This window comes from Salvelinus namaycush, chromosome 12, assembly GCF_016432855.1.
Source record: "Salvelinus namaycush isolate Seneca chromosome 12, SaNama_1.0, whole genome shotgun sequence".
NCBI lineage: Eukaryota > Metazoa > Chordata > Actinopteri > Salmoniformes > Salmonidae > Salvelinus > Salvelinus namaycush.
In genome coordinates, this window is record NC_052318.1 from 22,318,731 (window position 1) to 22,338,769 (window position 20,039).

A 20,039-nucleotide genomic window follows, 5' to 3' on the forward strand; every position below is an offset into this window, starting at 1 on the left:
GTAGTTGGTGAACTAGGCGAGGCAATCATTTGAGAAAACAAGGCTGTTTAGTCTGCCAATAAGAATGTGGTGATTGACAGTCGAAAGCCTTGGCCAGGTCGATGAATACGGCTGCACAGTAATGTCTCTTATCGATGGTGGTTATGATGTCGTTTAGGACCTTGAGCGTGGCTGAGGTGCACCCATGACCAGCTCTGAAACCAGATTGCATAGCGGAGAAGGTACGGTGGGATTCGAAATGGTCGGTAATCTGTTTGTTAACTTGGCTTTCGAAGACCTTAGAAAGGCAGGGTAGGATAGATATAGGTCTATATCAGTTTGGGTCTAGAGTGTCTCCCCCTTTGAAGAGGGGGATGACCGCGGCAGCTTTCCAGTCTTTGGGAATCTCAGACGATACGAAAGAGAGGTTGAACAGGCTAGTAATAGGGGTTGCAACAATTTCGGCAGATCATTTTAGAGAGGGTCCAGATTGTCTAACCCGGCTGATTTGTAGGGGTCCAGATTTAGCAGGTCTTTCAGAACATCAGCTATCTGGATTTGGGTGAAGGAGAAATGGGGGAGGCTTGGGCGAGTTGCTGAGGGGGGTGCAGGGCTGTTGATCAGAGTTGGGGTAGCCAGGTGGAAAGCATGGCCAGCTGTAGAAAAATGCTTATTGAAATTCTCAATTATAGTGGATTTATCGGTGGTGACAATGTTTCCTAGCCTCGGTGCAGTGGGCAGCTGGGAGGAGGTGCTCTTATTCTCCATGGACTTTACACTGTCCCAGAACTTTTTTGAGTTTGTGCTACAGGATGCAAATTTCTGTTTGAAAAAGCTAGCCTTAGCTTTCCTAACTGCCTGTGTATATTGGTTCCTAACTTCCCTGAAAAGTTGCATATCGCGGGGGCTATTCGATGCTAATGCAGTACGCCACAGGATGTTTTTGTGCTGGTCAAGGGCAGTCAGGTCTGGAGTGAACCAAGGGCTATATCTGTTCCTGGTTCTACATTTTTTGAATGGAGCATGCTTATTTAAGATGGTGAGGAAGGCACTTTTAAAGAATAACCAGGCATCCTCTACTGACGGGATGAGGTCAATATCCTTCCAGGATACACGGGCCAGGTCGATTAGAATGGCCTGCTCGCTTAAGTGTTTTAGGGAGCGTTTGACAGTGATGAGGGGTGGTCGTTTGAGCGCAGACCCATTACGGATGCAGGCAATGAGGCAGTGATTCCTGAGATCTTGGTTGAAAACAGCGGAGGTGTATTTGGAGGGCAAGTTGGTTAGGATGATATCTATGAGGGTGCCCATGTTTACGGATTTGGGGTTGTACCTGGTGGGTTCATTGATAATTTGTGTGAGATTGAGGGCATCAAGCTTAGATTGTAGGATGGCTGGGGTGTTAAGCATGTCCCAGTTTAGGTCACCTAGCAGCACGAGCTCAGAAGATAGATGGGGGGCAATCAATTCACATATGGTGTCCAGGGCACAGCTGGGGGCAGAGGGTGGTCTATAGCAAGCGGCAACGGTGAGAGACTTGTTTCTGGAAAGGTGGATTTTTAAAAGTAGAAGCTCAAATTGTTTGGGTACAGACCTGGATAGTAAGACAGAACTCTGCAGGCTATCTCTCTGTAGATTGCAACACCGCCCCCTTTGGCAGTTCTATCTTGTCAGAAAATGTTGTAGTTAGGGATGGAAATTTCAGGGTTGTTGCATTCTTCACATATGATTTGGCACAGTATTTGCAAATGTACACAGCTTTTCCTTCTACATTAGCTGCAGTGAAATGTCTCCACACATCAGATGGTGCCCTTGGCATTATCCTATAAAGATTAGAAAATAAATAGTAAAAAAACAACAAATACAATTCAATGTACAGATAAATAGTTAAGCAGTTAGATTAAACAACTCCTTTGTAAGATAAATGTTTTAAAATGAAACATGTATGGAAACAGGTGAATTAACACTCCTCAGATAGCAGGCTCAAGCAAGCTAAAACCCACATGGTAGCAAAAACTAACTAGCAGAAATTGTTAACAAGTTAGAAATGATTTAAAACACACTTTGCTGTCGGCTACTATTTACTAGTTAACAAAAAATCTTCTATGTCATATAAAATATATTCACCCCACCCAGTATTGTAATCAAAACCAGAAACCATGTAGTCCTTGGCTCAGACAGTGTGGTAGTGTGGGCTCAATAGTATCTCATTAGTGTGCAAGATCTTGAGAATCAGCTGTACGTTTGATGGAAGAATGTACTGTACATGCAGAGGGTTGCAATTCCATTGAATTGGGGATAGTTTAACCAAAATATGCCACAAGACCTAGAATTGCCTTATGTGTATCCCACAAAAAATGTTCACTGTTATAAGCTTTCTTTTTTTAATGAATTTAAGCAAAATTCCCCAAATTCCTATGGAAAATTTCCAGAAAATGTTGGTTAATTTACCGGAAAGTTTACGAACCTTTGCAACCCTAGTCATGGCCTAGTGCTCCTCGCTAGCTCTGTAAAATGCTTTAGACACCCACAAGACACCTTTCCCCCACCGCTCATATCTAGTGGGCCTGAAAACCAATGAGAGCCAGGAGCTAGCTCTCCTCCCATATTGTCGGGGCCTATATAAAATCTGCGTGTGCGGAGAACGCAGACGGCATAACGGAATTCAGCAATATTAAAACATTTTGGGAATCAACTAAATGTATTAAACTTGGGCAAATGAATACATTTTCATCAAAAGACATTAACAAAATGCATCAGTGACTTGTATTTCCTGCAACTTTCTGAAGAGGCAATGGCACGAGAATTTAGCTTCTGTGTGTGTGTGCGCTGTACGCGTGTCTTCCAATTTGTGTAGCCGTTAGTGAGGATTCTAATGAAAACAGTCTTCTGGTAGATGGAAAGGATTTCCCCAAAAAACTCAATTAGTTAATTACAAAGTAACCCATGCTTACCTTGCAGAATGATATGATTATTTGCGTCAATCGAGGATATTTGTTTAGAAAAATCTACCATCACGTGCTCTACAGAAGCACAGCTAAATAACAGCCTCCTGCTAGATGTGTACTTAGCTACACACCAAAATCAATATTTTCATACATTTTTTTCAGACCTCAAATGGTCTCCTGATGTAGTTTAAGCATTGAACATCATTTAGTTTTTGTTATAAAAAAAAAAAGTGTCAGAGAGCAAAAACCTGAAAAAATTGACATTTCAGAAGTCTGGAAAAAACAGAATTTAGGGGGAAAACTAAACGTAATAAGACGAAAAATGTAACATATTTTATAGGGCCCTATATCAGGGACAAATGAAGAGGGATGGCTGGAGGACATCGGCTGTCCTCCCCATTCCACCACACACACATAATGCAAACTGTGGTTTTCACAGGGTGACATTTGGAGCAGAAATGAAAAACACATGAATCAGCTTCTGAATTTCCTAAAGCAGTCTCCCCACGCATCTAATTAGGCTTCTGTTTTAACACACTATCCTTATTTCCCCCTCCAGTGGGGGGTTTCACTCCAGTGTCAAGTTGTTCACTGTGATCAGTTGTTCTCCCTGAAAAGTGCCGTTTTGGCCTAATGATGGCAGAGGTTTGCTTTATTTTGAACTGTGTTTTGCATGTCAGCTTGTTTAGTGTTTGGTTTCCCACCTGAAGGACGTGACTACCTCTCGATACTCTGATTGCGACCTGTCTAACCACTCCTCTGTCGCTCTGCTCTCTTTCCATCCTCTCGCTCACTCTCTCTCCTCTGACCCATGGCCAATTTATCAGAGAATGTAACTCATCATAAAATGAAAAGCTACATGGAACATAAAAGTTAAAGCATATCCTCTCATGGAATCTCTGACAATCAAATGAATTACATCCATTTCACCAAAAAACAACTTGCCCTGAAAGGCATGGATTAAACTGCTCTATACGACACCAAAGTCTGGTAAGATTGACATTGCTCTTAACTCATTCTCTCCTTTCTCACAGGAGAAGAGACTGAAGGAGAAGGCTGCCAGAAGAGAAGCCAGCAAGCAGCACACTGAGGTAAGTCTCCCCCTCCTCCATTTTACAGCACAATTTCTTCTCTCCCACCCTGAAAAGCATATCCATCACAACGTGAATGGTTTTGATTCCAGGCACTAGCTCCTCTTCACTCACGCTACATTCAACCTTGGCTGTTTAGTTATATATCTGTCAGGAGGGTGCAATTGAACTCCAGTCTAGCTCCAACAGGGGAGGCAGTCTTTAAAGGTCTTTGTAACAAAGGCAGAAGAACATTCTCTCCTCTTCACCCTACTGTATGTCAGACATGGAATGCTGAGTCCCCTGTCGCCGATGTAGCACTTAGCTTTCAGATTGGAACAGAATACATTGAGAGAATGGGTTGAGCACAATGGTACAGTACTTTACATTGTCTTCAATGTCAGCCCCTCTAGTGAGTTATGTGAATTGTTATATCTTCACAAAAGGGGACATGTTTTTCTGCAGACAAATGCCAAACGCTTTAGAGAGTATCTCCAGCTGAGTCACAGCTCCACTTATGCCACCTACAAGGGAGGATGAGAGAGAAGTGCCTTGTCTTATGTAAAACCCCTGTCACAAAGCATCCGGGGTGTCTTCAGCAGAGAAGAGTGCCCCTCTTCCTCTCAGTGTAATATTAAATCCCCCTCTTCTCAGCCTGTCAGTCTGCTCGCCTGCTGGATTCGTATTGCGTAATGTGAAATTAAAACTGTGTTCATCCTCAGCAGGATTACCAAGCTCTCTTCATTTCTCTCCTTCTCGCTTTCTCTCCCTCTGTGTCAATCAACACACCCGATGCCATTGCATTAATGTTGGTTTACGGCGATAGATACTCTGTAGGTGTTAGGGCAGCATTTCTCTAATCCTGCTTCCGGTAGCTCAAGTCTTCTGTTGCCTCCTGTTACTCTGGTGTATAGCCTACCTCACGTCTCTTGCTCTTTTTAGCCCTCCTATTTGGCCTTGCCAGAGACGTGGGAGACAAATCCACCAGATAACTGGACAGGAGGAATATGCAACATCTGAATGCGGCATGATGTATGGGACTATTTTTCGACTCAGTGGAGTCTCCCCCACATAAAAACCTCCTATTGGTTAAATCAGACATTTATTGACATTTTCCAGTTATCCTCCCTTTCATTGGGTTCAGAAGCCACATTTCCCATCTTTCTTTAAATCAGGCAATTTTTTAAAAGTAGCTTTCTTCTCCATTCCAAGTCTGATCTCATGTTTTACCAGCTGTACGTTAAACCAGGCCGGTTCTTCCTGGTATAAATGGGGGCTGTGTGTATTGACCCATGCTCCGCCATGCCGAACACTTCTCCCGCTGCCGTCCTCCCACTCGCACACAGAGACAATTTGAGTATTACAGGCTGTCTCCACTGGGCAAAGGGCCTTCAACTCTCCACCGTCCTCTAATTTATCATCCCTAACACTGTTCCTGAAGCCTGCGAGCGCAACAATGGTGGCCTCAATAAGGCAGCAGGCCAGACTTATCCAGGCTAAAGCAGATCAAATTGTTGGCGGCGTTATTGCTTTATAGGTTTGTTAAGGATTTGGAGGGAATTGGGAATATCTTGGGTCAGATATAGAATGTTAACAACAATTAGTGCCTTCTACCATGCCGTTGAGGGAGTTAAAAAAAATGTAATTTGAAGTTTTATGTAGTTGTGTGGTCCCTTAGTTTTTTCAGTTCTTACATATTTCATTTAAGATGTTCTCTGGGCAGGATTTAAAAAACATATAAGATACACCATCTTGTTTCTAAGGGTGCTATTATTGATTATTTAGGCACAATGCTCAGTAGTTGGATAACTTAAGGATATTATACACATTTTTATGTAAGATCTGACTCTGACAAATGACTGGGCTCATGTTTTCTCACAGGAATATGTTGAATCCAGAGGATTGATGCAGAATGAATCGTGTTTGGTATCAGCTACCTGTGCCATCCAGTCTGTCACTGAGGCCCAACCAGACACAGAGAAGCTCTGCTGCATTCATATCTGCAGCTTGTTTGCCTGTGTCCAAACAATAATTAATCTCACTGTTAACTGAAAGTAAATGAAGGACTTGTCACAGCTTGAGGTGGAAGCCATTAACTCATTTATTTACCCAACTGAAAGTGAAGCAATTAATTTTTTCTGGTTCCCATTAATTCCAGAAGCACAAAAGTAAAATCTTGTGTAATTGCTTCAGATGTTTAAGTTCTAGGGGGAGACATGTTAGTAAAGATCCTAAAAAGAGGAGCGGAAGCAGGAGGTAGTTCTACCTGTCCTCTTTTTGCAAGTTACGAGCAAGTCTATGGGCCAAATGTCCCCTTCCGAAATTCGAAAGATGCGAACACCTGCAAAGTCGTGTTTTGTCCAAATGATCAGTGACAAGAAATCTGTGCACCGGAACAAAGTTAATTGTTAGTTGTCGCATCCCGCAGTCTGACAGATTCAAAGATACCGGTTATGTTAAATGGGTTTGTCCACGAGAGATTACGTTCCAAGTGACACCTATCTGATTTTATTTTCGTAACATATTTAATTTATAGGCTCTATGTTGGTAAAAGTCCTGATGAGTTCTCACTCAAACCCTACTGTCTCTAGTCGTGTCTACACTTGACAATTACATGCGACTTCTGCTATCAGAATACGAAGCTCGCATTGAAAAGATGAGTCTCAACGCACAAATGTTGCTTTGTGGTCTGATTGTGTTCATATCTGTCTGACCACTTCAGGAGGTGGCCAGGGATGCGTTGTGTGCAGATTTCTCCTCAGTCTGTACGCAATCAGGCTACCGAAAGCACATACAGTGGGCGACATCATCAGCACTCCTCCCACAAGTCTCCAAAAATAGTGTGTTTTTGGACAGAGGGGCACCTTTTCATTATAATGTTGGATGAAATACATTCCTAGAGTGTGGGGAACGCGTTTGCTGCCCTCATAAATGCTAGTTAATGTTTAGAAGGGGGGAAAATTATGTTTGGCAAGAGTTATAGGGCGTCGCACAATTTTCCCAGCGTCGTCCTGGTTAGGGTTTTGCCGGGGTAGGCCGTCATTGTAAATAAGACGTTATTAACTGACTTGCCTAGTTAAATAAAGCTTTTTAAAAAATGCTCGTTTGCAATCCCTTTAGCGTTGCTTGTTACCTTGCTGGCTAGCAACAGAGGTTAGCTGGCTACTTAGCTACAGTAGTTAGCTACTGCCATCAGCTGTTGTTATTATTGTTATTATCAATAGATACTGGCATTTGAATATAGCGCGGGAACGGACACCATGTGGACGAATGACATGTTCGGAATTCTATGATCAGAACTCCGTTATCAGAATACAAAAGCTGCATGTACTGTCAAGTCTAGAAACGGCCTCTGACATTGTCATAACTACAATCAGAATCTTTAATGTCCACAATAGCATTGGGAGTCAACTCCATTTAAATTTAGTCAATTGAAGGGAGTTTAAATTCCACTTTAAGAGTTAAAAATAAATGTCACACTCACCAGGTTTCCAGCCAACCTTTTTATGGGAGTAAGGTACATGTCAGATGAATATAAATCACAACAGGCCTAATAGAAAGAGCTAATTTGTCGGTAAACTTAAATGTTGACAAAACAAAATACACTAGACAAAGTGATCTTTTTTTGTTTGTAAAATTAATTATGCGATAAATGGCGGTGGAAACGCAGTTTATTAGGCTACACATGAGTTATGATCATCTTCACAGGGTGGTGAAAGTGCATGGTGATGAGCCTGATGTTCCTTTCCAATAAATATTGAGGGTCTTATTCTGGTGAGATGATGATCCACACTTGACTGCTGTTTGACAAATAATAATTATCTCATATACAGTTGAAGTCGGAAGTTTACATACACCTTGGCCAAATACATTAAAACTCAGTTTTTCACATTTCCTGACATTTAATCCCAGTAAAAATTCCCTGTTTTAGGTCAGTTAGGATCACCACTTTATTTTAAGAATGTGAAATGTCAGAATAATAGTAGAGAGAATGATTTATTTCAGCTTTTATTTCCTTCATCACATTCCCAGTGGGTCAGAAGTTTACATCCACTCAATTAGTATTTGGTAGCATTGCCTTTAAATTGTTTAACCTGGGTCAAACGTTTTGGGTAGCCTTCCACAAGCTTCCTACAATAAGTTGGGTGAATTTTGGCCCATTCCTCCTGACAGAGCTGGTGAACTGAGTCAGGTTTGTAGGGCTCCATGCTCGAACACGCTTTTTCAGTTCTGCCCACAAATTTTCTATAGGATTAAGGTCAGGGCTTTGTGATGGCCACTCCAATACCTTGACTTTGTTGTTCTTAAGCCATTTTGCCACAACTTTGCTTGGTGTCATTGTCCATTTGGAAGACCCATTTGCGACCAAGCTTTAACTTCCTGACTGATGTCTTGAGATGTTGCTTCAACATATCCACATAATTGTCCTTCCTCATGATTCTATCAATTTTGTGAAGTGCATCAGTCCCTCCTGCAGCAAAGCACCCCACAACATGATGCTGCCACCCCGTGCTTCACGGTTGGGATGGTGTTCTTTGGCTTGCAAGCATACCCCTTTTTCCTCCAAACATAACGATCTTCATTATGACCAAACAGTTCTATTTTTGTTTCATCCGCCCAGAGGACATTACTCCAAAAAGTACGATCTTTGTCCCCATGTGCAATTGCAAACCGTAGTCTGGCTTTTTTATGGCGGTTTTGGAGCAGTGGCTTCTTCCTTGCTGAGCAGCCTTTCAGGTTATGTCGATATAGGACTTGTTTTACTGTGGATATAGATACTTTTGTACCTGTTTCCTCTAGCATCTTCACAAGGTCCTTTGCTGTTCTGGGATTGATTTGCACTTTTCTTACCAAAGTACGTTCATCTCTAGGAGACAGAACGCGTCTCCTTCCTGAGTGGTATTATGGCAGCGTGGTCCCATGGTGTTTATACTTGCGTATTATTGTTTGTACAGATGAATGCGGTACCTTCAGGCATTTGGAAATTGCTCCCAAGGATGAACCAGACTTGTGGAGGTCTACAATTCTTTTTTCTGAGGTCTTGGCTGATTTCTTTTGATTTTCCCATGATGTCAAGCAAAGAGGCACTGAGTTTGAAGGTAGGCCTTGAAATACATCCACAGGTACACCTCCAATTGACTCAAATTATGTCAATTAGCCTATCAGAAGCTTCTAAAGCCATGACATTTTCTGTAATTTCCCAAGATGTTTAAAGGTACAGTCAACTTAGTGTATGTAAACTTCTGACCCACTGGAATTGTGATACAGTTTATTATAAGTGAAATACTCTGTCTGTAAACAATTGTTGGAAAAATTACTTGTCATGCACCAAGTAGATGTCCTAACCGACTTGCCAAAACTATAGTTTGTTAACAAGAAATTTGTGGAGTGGTTGAAAAACTAGTTTTAATGACTCCATCCTAAGTGTATGTAAACTTCCGACTTCAACTGTAGGTAGCCTACTCGCACTGTACTGTGAGCTGTTGGCTGGTGCATGCGTGCCAAGACCAGTGTGGGCACATTTTGTTATTTAACTGCCCAATTGGGATGAAACCCATTTAATAGGGCTGGGAATTCCCAGGGACCTTATGATACGTTATCGCAATACTTAGGTGCTGATATATGTATTGCGATTCTCACAATTTAAAATCCTTCTTTAAACTGTCTACTCCCCTTCTTCTACTCTGATTGAAGTGTATTTATAAGGGATCATAGCTTTCATCTGGTCAGTCTGTCATGTTTTGTACACTCAGTGTATGTCTGCTGCAGAGCAACAAGAGCGTTTGAAAATTAGATTTGATCAGTCAGGGAAATAAGTTCTGAAAACACGTTGGCTCACTATTTAAAAAGAAGTTGGAGGACAAGCACAGCCGACTAGCGCTACCTACAGTAGTGTTATTTTTATTTTAACACATCGATATCTGGAGTCAAATATCAATATAATATCATCCAAAGATTATATCGCTAACTAGATGTTTGTTTTTCATGAAAATCTGTCACCAATTGGTTGGAAACCTATCTACCAACACACTTTTGAATTGTCATTTTAGTTCACCTCCAAAAACTGATTTAATTTCAAATTAAATTGAGCTCAGTCTTGGTCCACAAAATGAATTATAAATCTGTTCCTTCCATGTAGAATGACCCGTCGTCATCCATTGAGGATTGTTTCTTTGACAAGTCACATTGCTAGTCTCTTTTCCCTAGCGCTGTTGGGTCATTCCATGAGAAAAGTGCCATATAATGGACAAAGGTTTCATAGGTTTCAAAATCTTTCATATATATGAGTAGTGAGTCACAAACAAAATGTTTTTTTGTGAATATGCCCATAGTTTTTCAAACCTACAATGCATTCGGAAAGAATTCAGTCCCCTTGACTTTTTCCATGTTTTGTTACGTTAAAGCATTTTCCTACATTTGATTAAATGATTTTTTCCCCTCATCAATCTACACACAATACCATATAATGACAAAACGAAAACAGGTTTAAAAATACAAAACTGAAATACCTTATTCACATAAGTATTCAGACCCTTTGCTATGAGACTCAAAATTGAGCTCCGGTGCATCCTGTTTCCATTGATCATCCTTGAGATGTTTCTACAACTTGATTGTAGTCCAACTGTGGTACATTCAATTGATAGACATGATTTGGAAAGGCACACACCTGTCTATATAAGGTCCCACAGTTGGCAGTGCACGTTAAAGCAAAAACCAAGCCATGAGATTGACGGAATTGACAGAAAAATCTCTGCAGCATTGAAGGTCCCCAAGAACACAGTGGCCTTCATTCTTAAATGGAAGAAGTTTGGAACCACCAAGACTCTTCTTAGAGCTGGCCGCCTGGCCAAACTGAGCAATCGGGGGATATTTGCGTTGGTCAGGGAGGTGACCAAGAACTCGATGGTCACTCTGACAGAGCTCTAGAGTTCCTCTGTGGAGATGGAAGAACCTATCAGAAGGAAAACCATCTCTGCAGCACTCCACCTATCAGGCCTTTATGGTAGAGTGGCCAGACGGAAGCCACTCCTCAGTAAAAGGCACATGACAGCCCGCTTGGAGTTTGCCAAAAGGCACTTAAAGGACTATCGGACCATGAGAAACAAGATTCTCTGGTCTGATGAAACCAAGATTGAACGCTTTGGCCTGAATGCCAAGCTTCATGTCGGGAGGAAACCTGGCACCATCCCTACCATGAAGCATGGTGGTGGCAGCATCATGCTGTGGGGATGTTTTTCAGCTCAAGGACTGGGAGACTAGTCAGGGTCAAGGGAAAGATGAACGGAGCAAAGTACGAGAGATCCTTGATGTAAACCTGCTCCAGAGCGCTCAGGACCTCTGACTGGGGTGAAGGTTCACGTTCCAACAGGACAACGACCCTAAGCACACAGCCAAGACAACACAGGAGTGGCTTCGGGACAAGTCTCTGAATGTCCTTGAGTGGCCCAGCCAGAGCCTGGACTTGAACCCGATCGACCATCTCTGGAGAGATGAAAATAGCTGTGCAACATTGCTCCCCATCCACCCTGACAGAGCTTGAGAGGATCTGCAGAGAAGAATGGGAGAAACTCCCCAAATACAGGTGTGGCAAGCTTGTAACATCATAAGCAAGAAAACTTGATGCTGCCAAAAGTGGTTCAACAAAGTACTGAGATAAGGGTCTGAATACTTACGTAAATCTGATATTTCATTTTTTTTAAATAAATGAGCAAAAAAAATTAAAAACCTGTTTTAATCTTAATCAATTTTAGAATAAGGCTGTAGCATACCAACATGTGGAAAAAGTCAAGGGGTTTGTATACTTTCCAAACGCACTGCATGTCATGATCCGAAAACAAATCAGTCATTGTTAACAAAACCAAATGATTAGCAAATTAATGCAAGACAGGTTTTTTCAGATTAACACAGAACATTTTACAAACAGATTTGTTGCTTTGCAAGCACAAGTGGTCACATATGTTTTTGTGAGTGTGACAACATTTGTGACACTACGGATTACATTTGTGACCTGCATTTTACACATCTGTGACTTGTCTTACGTAAGTTGCTCCACATATTTGTGTGGCCTCATATACTTATGAGTTGTGTTTTAATGGTCATTTTGTGCAGATATAAAATACAGGACATCCTAAAGTGTCATTAGATAAAATGTTATATATCACAATTACTTTTAGAAATTCATGCTTTTGGTATGCTTGCTTCCTTTTCTCATTTCCTATATTAATTTCCTCCTATCCTAGCTTCCTTTCCTTGATCCCTTTCCTTTTTTCCCCTCTTTTGCTTTCCTAGCTCTTTAATCCCAACTCCTTTCCTTATATTTTATCCTAGCTTCTTTCCTCCATACCTTGCTCCCTTTCCTTACATGGTTTCCTCCCCTCCTTTCCTAGTTCTGTTTCTTCCTTTCCTAGCGTACTTTCCTTGCCCCCTTCCCATTCTCCCCTCCTTTGTTTTCCTATTTCCCTTTCCTCCTATCCTTTCCATCTCCCTTTCTTTTCCTCCTTTCCTATCTTAATTTCCTTGATCTGTTCCTTCCTTTCCTCACCTCTTTAGCTTTCCTAGATCTTTCTTCTTATCCTTTCCTTATTACTTTTCTTTCCCAAGCTTCCTTTACCAGCCCTTTCTTAGATCCCTTTACTGCTTTCCAAGCTTCCTTTCCTTGCTCTCTTTCCTGTGAGTTATGAATGGAAAGAAGTAAAGGGAGCTCCCATCTGGCTCAGTTGGTAGAGCGTGGCGCTTGCAACGCCAGGGTTGTGGGTTTTGATTCCCACAGGGGACCAGTATGAAAATGTATGCACACACTACTTACTGTAAGTCGCTCTGGATAAGATCATCTGCTAAATGACATAAATGTAAATGAGCGAGGGAAGGAGGAAAGGATAGGAGGATAGGGTCTAGGAAAGGGAGTTGTTTGCAAATGTGCAGTGTTAATCTGGAAAAAAGTAGCATTCTGTATTTTCAAAACACATCTTTTGTTTGTGACTTACTGCTCATATATATTAAACATTTTGAAAGAAATCTCCATACACAATTTCTACTTAAGCATTTTGATATTTAACCAATATTGAATTTTAAAAGCCTGTTATATTAAATTAAGTTGCCTTTAATTTAGTCCACACGGAGAATTCAATAAATGCATTTTTTTGTATGAATAAAGACTTCAGCACCCTCTGACTTCTAGGAAGGTTTTTACCGCAAAATGTCTCCCAAGTTTTCACTATTGTAAAGCGCTAATTATTTCTGAAGATTATTATTTATTTCATATGATTAGTGAATCATGTAATGTGAACTGAACTTTCGTTTTAATATGATATTCCTTTAAAAATGTTTTCAAAAGAAACATTGAACATCATAGTATAAAAGCAGATGAGCTAGTTCTACTATTTTTCAAATCAAATTTAATTTGTCACGTGCCGCATACAACAGGTGTAGATCTTACAGTGAAATGCTTACTTATAAGCCCTAAACCAACAATACAGTTTTAAGAAAATCCCCAAAAAAGTAAGAGATAATAATAAATAATTAAAGAGCAGCAGTAAATGACAGTAGCGAGGCTATATATAGGGGGTACCGGTAGAGTCAATGTGCGGGGGCACCGGTGTCGAGGTAATTATGTACATGTCGGTAGAGTTAACGTGACTATGCATAGATAATAACAGAGTAGCAGCAGCGTAGAAGAGGGTGGGGGGGAAATGCAAATAGTCTGGGTAACCATTTGATTAGCTGTTCAGGAGTAAGCTGTTTAGAAGCCTCTTGGACGTAGACTTGGTGCTCCGATACTGCTTGCCATGCGGTAGCAGAGAGAACAGTCTATGACAAGGGTGGCTGGAGTGTTTGACAATTTTTAGGGCCTTCCTCTGACACCGCCTGGTATATAGGTTCTGGATGGCAGGAAGCTTGACCCCGGTGATATACTAGGCCATACGCACTACCCTCTTTAGTGACTTGCAGTTGCCATACCAGGCAGGGATGCAACCCGTCAGGATGCTCTCGATGGTGCAGTTGTAGAACCTTTTGAGGATCTGAGGACCCATGCCAAATCTTTTCAGTCTCCTGAGGGGAATAGGTTTTGTCATGCCCTCTTCACAACTGTCTTGGTGTGTTTGGACCATTCTAGTTTGTTGGTGATGTGGACACCAAGGAACTTGAAGCTCTCAACCTGCTCCACTACAGCCCCATCGATGAGAATGGGGGCGTGCTCGGTCCTCCTTTTCCTGTACTCCACAATCATCTCCTTTTGTCTTAATCATGTTGAGGGAGAGGTTGTTGTCCTTGCACCACACAGTCAGGTCTCTGACCTCCCTATAGGCTGTCTCATCGTTGTTGGTGATCAGGCCTACCACTATTTTTGTCAATTTTCTGGTGTTTTGAGGTGGGGAAACTGAGCGGGTTGAGCATAACATGTCAACCCTATTACCCATAGACAGGCTAGAATTGTTTTAACAAGAGAAAAACATTTGAAGCTTGCATTCAATTGCCACTCTCTGTTGCACACAAACTTCCATTCCCCGGTCACGAGGGGATTTATGGCTGATTTAAGAAATCGTCAACCTTTTTACTTTATTTGGCACTTAATAGGCACATACTATAGTCATTTTTGTATTTAACCTCTTGATGAGAACCTGTTTTTCATAAATGTCAATGTGCTCTTAGACAGAATATTAAAATTAGGTGAAATCAAATGTTTTTTTGACGGAGTTGCACTTCTCAAAAGGCACCAAATTGATGGAACAACCCTGTTATTTTTTGTTAGTAGCGGGAGACTGCTTAAATTCTTCTCACCCCTCCAGCCCCCTTAAACTATCTTCAAGGGGATAAGACTCTTATGAACTCCACTGCTGCAGACTCTGCTGGTCTTCAGAAGCAAGGGATTTGAAAGATTTCTTACAAAAGAGCTTTGGTGTCTTGAAAGGAGGAGGTTGACTTTCAAAGCAATAGATTGTAACAGTTCATTTAACGGCCTCTCTCATGTAGGCTTTGTCCCAGTGATAACATTGCCATTGAATCCTGTCATGGACATAATCTATGTGCTTCTGTCAACTGAGGTGACTTCAAACAAACTAAAATGCTAATGCTTACCATGGAGTTATTTCAGTAGCCATGTGTTTGAAGTTGGTTGATGATTTTATACATATACTTTGTTGATTTTATGTACTTCACGTGAAGTGCTTCCCAATATGTTGCACGGTGCAGTCGTGTAAAGAATATTTCATATACAAATCTGTTAGGCTTTGGAGACCCTTATCATCGTCACACAGACCAGTGCACAAACATGAACATTTTGATACTGGCCCTACTGAGGCCAGTTAGCTCACTTAGCTCACTGACATTTGAGTAAATCTGATTAAAACACCAATGGGAGCAGATGGACCCCCACTCCCATGCTTTTAAATAGAGATCTCTTAAGACCAAGATTTATCAAACAAAGCCCTCACTTCGGACAGATGACATTTTGCTCGATTCACTTCCACCCAAGAGAAGTGTATTACTGTGATGTCATGCCAAGAAAGCCACAATGCCCGGACTCTACATCAGAAGTTGAAGTTGGAAGGGATAACCGCTCTTTGTTGCCATTTTAAAAGTCAGCTTTGCAGAGAATTTGGCAGCAGCCCAGTGATGGCCAATCCAAAGTGTTTCTCTGCTCCCCTTGGAATGGTTATATCCGACTGAGTCAGAGATGCCTGGAAAGCAGCTGTTGTCATCCATTTCAGGAGGCTGTCCACAGGTTCAGGATGGCAGCTGTCATGTCCATTCTTTTCTCAGTCTCACTTGGGGATACCTCGCATAGCAAGCATATGCAAATGCAGGTGTGTGGATGCAGCGATTAATCATCCAATCGATGCCTCGGCACTGGTGTAGGGAAGAGGTATCCATCCCACCCCTTGACAGCCTGTTTTCAATGGACCTGGTGGTGCTTTATGTGCTCAGTTATCACATCTATTTGGTACCTGAACCGAAGCTACTATTTAATGTCGTCTCATGACTGTCTTTCAATAGATACCCAAAAGCCCATCTCTTAAGTTTTTTTTAAGCACAGTAAATGAAGTATTGTTTATTACTTTGCTTGTCCGACCAAGGAACAGATTCTCGTTTTGTATATTGTTTTGCTGTCCAGATGGATACGAATTTTATCTAATGAGCTGTATCAATGTAAACTCAATGATTTTCAGATGTGTTCACTATCTAGTCTCATAACCTTCACAATATTATCTATAAACCCTCTTATATTTAGCTTTAAAAAAATAAATAATAATAATTCCCGGAAAGTCTTTTTAGGTCTTTCTTTCTTTGATTATAATACCAATTACAAATGCAGGGGGGAGATCTGCATGCACCAATGATTGCAGACAGCCTAATGTCTGACAGGTTAGTAATAAATGTTCCCTCCCTGCTGCCTGAGACTGCTTTACAGATTTTCCGGAGTTAGACTTTCAGAGATGAAGCTCTAAATGAGAATCCTTCACCCAGGGGCCTGAAGAGATTTGATAAAAGTCCATCAGGGAGTGAGCTGTGGTGTCATGCCAGAGTGTCTCCTAAAATACTAACTTGCTCTCGTCTCATCAATCTGTCCACCGGTCTCTCTTATTACTCCCACATTGGGATTTAAATCTGATGTGGCCACACTTAGGTTTGTGTTTTGTGCATACGTTGTTGGCCCAATGTTGATACAGAGTCCATACATTAATCAGCAAATTCCTTCATTGATTGGAATATGGTCCTACCTCAACCCTGTGTAGCTCTGAACTACCCATGAACAGATTTTTAATCAATATTTTTTTCTTTCAACACAATCAGACCCTGTTCCACCTTCAATAATAATTCCTTGTCCTACGTCTTTAAAGGGTAGAAAGCATCATATCAAATGTATTTATAAAGCCCATTTTACAGATGCAGATGTCTCACCAAGTGTTTATTCAGAAACCCAGCCTAAAACCCCAGACAGCAAGCAATGCAGATGTAGAAGCATGAGTTTTTACTTACCAATGTAACAACACAGTGTGGTCAAAGACGTAATGTAGTTGTAGTCCCGATGTGGTAACCTTTTCTTCTTTTTTTTTCACCTTTATTTAACCAGGTAGGCTAGTTTAGAACAAGTTCTCAATTACAACTGCGACCTGGCCAAAATAAAGCAAAGCTGTTTTGACACATACAACAACACAGTTAAACATGGAATAAACAAACATACAGTCAATAATACAGAAGAAAAAAAGTCTATATACAGTGTGTGCAAATGAGGCAAGATAAGGGAGGTAAGGCAATAAATAGGCCATGGTGGTGAAGTAATTACAATATACCAATTAAACACTGGAGTGATAGATGTGCAGAAGATGAATGTGCAAGTAGAGATACTTGGGTGCAAAGGAGCAAGATAAATAAATACAGTATGGGGATGAGGTAGTTGGATGGGCTATTTACAGATGGGCTATGTACAGGTGCAGTGATCTGTGAGCTGCTCTGACAGCTGGTGCTTAAAGCTAGTGAGGGAGATATGAGTCTCCAGCTTCAGTGATTTTTGGAGTTCATTCCAGTCATTGGCAGCAGAGGACAGGAAGGAAAGGAGGAATTGGCTTTGGGGGTGAACAGTGAGATATACCTGCTGGAGCACGTGCTACGGGTGGGTGCTGCTATGGTGACCAGTGAGCTGAGATAAGGCAGGGCTTTACCTAGCCGAGACTTGTAGATGACCTGGAGCCAGTGGGTTTGGCGACGAGTATGAAGCGAGGGCCAGCCAACGAGAGCATACAGGTCGCAGTGGTAGGTAGTATATGGGAGTTTTGTGACAAAACAGATGGCACTGTGATAGACTGCATCCAATTTGTTGAGTAGAGTGTTGAAGGCTATTTTGTAGATGACATCGCCGAAGTCGAGGATCGGTAGGATGGTCAGTTTTACAAGGGTATGTTTGGCAGCATGAGTGAAGGATGCTTTGTTTGCGAAATAGGAAGCTGATTCTAATTTTGGATTCGAGATGCTTAATGTGAGTCTGGAAGGAGAGTTTACAGTCTAGCCAGACACCTAGGTATTTGTAGTTGTCCACATATTCTAAGTCAGAACCGTCCAGAGTAGTGATGCTGGATGGGCGGGCAGGTGCAGGCAGCGATCGGTTGAAGAGCATGCATTTAGTTTTACTTGCATTTAAGAGCAGTTGGAGGCAACGGAAGGAGAGTTGTATGGCATTGAAGCTCATCTGGAAGAGGGGGATGATCGCGGCAGCTTTCCAGTCTTTGGGAATCTCAGACGATACGAAAGAGAGGTTGAACAGGCTAGTAATAGGGGTTGCAACAATTTCGGCAGATAATTTTAGAGAGGGTCCAGATTGTCTAACCCGGCTGATTTGTAGGGGTCCAGATTTAGCAGGTCTTTCAGAACATCAGCTACCTGGTTTGGGTGAAGGAGAAATGGGGGAGGCTTGGGCGAGTTGCAGTGGGGGGTGTAGGGCAGTTGACTGGGGGAGCCAGGGGGAAAGCATGGCCAGCTGTAGAAAAATGCTTATTGAAATTCTCAATTATAGTGGATTTATCGGTGGTGACAATGTTTCCTAGCCTCAGTGCAGTGGGCAGCTGGGAGGAAGTGCTCTTATTCTCCATGGACTTTACAGTGTCCCAGAACTGTTTTGAGTTTGTGCTACAGGATGCAAATTTCTGTTTGAAAAAGCTAGCCTTAGCTTTCCTAACTGCCTGTGTATATTGGTTCCTAACTTCCCTGAAAAGTTACATATCACGGGGGCTATTCGATGCTAATGCAGTACGCCACAGGATGTTTTTGTCCTGGTCAAGGGCAGTCAGGTCTCGAGTGAACCAAGGGCTATATCTGTTCCTGGTTCAATTTTTGAATAGGGCATTCTTATTTAAGATGGTGTGGAAGGCACTTTTTAAAGAATAACCAGGCATCCTCTACTGACGGGATGAGGTCAATATCCTTCCAGGATACCCGGGCCAGGTCGATTAGAAAGGCCTGCTCGCTTAAGTGTTTTAGGGAGCGTTTGACAGTGATGAGGGGTGGTCGTTTGAGCGCAGACCCATTACGGATGCAGGCAATGAGGCAGTGATTGCTGAGATCTTGGTTGAAAACAGCAGAGGTGTATTTGGTCAGAAGTTTACATACACTAAGTTGACTGTGCCTTTAAACAGCTTGGGAAATTCCAGAAAATGTCATGGCTTTAGAAGCTTCTGATAGGCTAATTGACATCATTTGAGTCAATTGGAGGTGTACCTGTGGATGTATTTCAAGGCCTACCTTCAAACTCAGTGCCTCTTTGCTTGACATCATAGGAAAATCATAAGAAATCAGCCAAGACCTCAGAAAAAAAATCCTTGGGAGCAATTTCCAAACGCCTGAAGGTATCACGTTCATCTGTACAAACAATAGTACGCAAGTATAAACACCATGGGACCACGCAGTCGCCATACCGCTCAGGAAGGAGACTCGTTCTGTCTCTTTGAGATGAACGTACTTTGGTGCGAAAAGTGCAAATCAATCGCAGAACAACAGCAAAGGACCTTGTGAAGATGCTGGAGGGAACAGGTATAAAAGTATCTATATTCATAGTGAAACGAGTCCTATATCGACATAACCTGAAAGGCCGCTCAGCAAGGAAGAAGCCACTGCTCCAAAACAGCCATGAAAAAGCCGGTTATCTAGATCTCTGGCGCCCTCTTGAGGCATCAAACATAAGCTTAACGCATCAGACAAGCTCAATGCATATAGTTGATTTTACTAAAACACGTAGTGTGTGTGTATATATATGGAAAAATGCATGTAAAAAAAAAAAAAAAAAATCTAATTTGGGCAATCGATTGGTTGAAAGAACAGACAACTTTCGGGCAACCAATATTTTTGGGGGTCGGGGACAGTCCTAGTTTTGTTATTTGTGTTCTAGCTGGGGTCCAGTAGTTGGGGTCCAGTAGTTGGGCTCTAGCTTAGCGACCATAACCGTGGTGGTTGGCTAGGCTAATAACTAGTTCGCTAACGTTACCTGGTTGACTAGCTTGCTGGAAAGAAGTAGAAGGTGCTCAACCAACGTGAGTAGAGGTGGAAACTAAAA

General features: G+C 41.8%; 1 pseudogene; it reads left to right on the forward strand.

Moving 5' to 3' along the window:
* Positions 1–20,039, forward strand: part of LOC120057433 — a 113,289-nt pseudogene that overhangs the window by 72,262 nt on the left and 20,988 nt on the right.